The sequence below is a fragment of the Kryptolebias marmoratus genome, linkage group LG18 (assembly GCF_001649575.2).
Source record: "Kryptolebias marmoratus isolate JLee-2015 linkage group LG18, ASM164957v2, whole genome shotgun sequence".
Lineage (NCBI taxonomy): Eukaryota > Metazoa > Chordata > Actinopteri > Cyprinodontiformes > Rivulidae > Kryptolebias > Kryptolebias marmoratus.
Genome location: NC_051447.1, coordinates 8,777,968 through 8,779,160, shown reverse-complemented (window position 1 = coordinate 8,779,160; position 1,193 = coordinate 8,777,968).

Sequence of the window (1,193 nt, the reverse complement as noted above, 5' to 3'; positions counted from 1 at the left end):
AATGTTCGAAAATTACTCATACATAAAGATCAGTGGACAAATATTAATAATCATTTTATGTTATGATTTTTTTTTTCTTGTCATGATGACAGGGGAGGCTCTGCCTCACCTGCCTCCCCTGACCGCACATCCCTGGTTATGAGTATGTGTTGGGGATGATGCTCAGTTACTACCATGAGATGTTTCGCCAACAAATGCACACCCACAGGTAAAAGCAAAATGAAAATCATCCCCTTTGCCTGCAGGCAATAAAACATCACAATGAGTTTTACCCGTGTCACTGTGTGTATTTCAGAAAGTCTCAGTTGTTGGAGGGGCCACATTGTTAAATAATTTAAACTTTTATAAAAATAAAAAAAATCATTGCCATCTGATATGTTTTGATTACCTTCTGACTCATGATAGCATATTTCAGACTGTAAGGGATTCTTCTAAATCAATCAATCAATCAAATTTTATTTGTATAGCACATTTCAGCAGCAAGGCATTTCAAGGTGCTTTACATAATTTAAAAAAAAAACACAAAAAAACACAAAATAAAAACAGCATGTGACAAAAACCCTGAAAGAGAGCAGACTTTCACAGACTTGGTCCCCAGTAGATGTCAGTAAAAACATTCTGCTTATTTTTCCCTCTTGTAATATGTTTTTAAAGGGTTTTTTATTTTATTTTTTAAATCCCATGGAGCCTTTAATACCAGTGGCCGACTTTCAAGCATGTCTGATTTAAATGAGACAGGATATCAGCGGTCAAACAGGTGGTACGGAGAGTACTGAATGTCATTTAAAAAAAAAAACAAAATCAGGCTTTTAGATGTTTGAGCTTAGTGTACACAACGTGACAAAGAGCAGATCTTGGTGGGATTTTTGACCAGGACGTGTCTTAACCCCCACATTAAAAATGATACCAGGACCGCTTTCTTCCTCCTGAACAGTATCACTAAAATTAGAAACATCTTGCTTCAAAATGATGCGGAAAAAACTGCTCCATCCACTTACAACTCCTACACAGCAAATCCAGGAGGCCCAGATTAACACTGTCAGATTTGATTTCAACATTTTTAAAGTGTCTATATGGGTCCACACCAGAAAGTGTTAATTTAACTCTTTTTGGAGAGTTGGTACCTTAACTCTTATAAAGTGTCAAATATCAAATCTGCTGGAGTTAATAATTTAACACTTACTAACACTAAT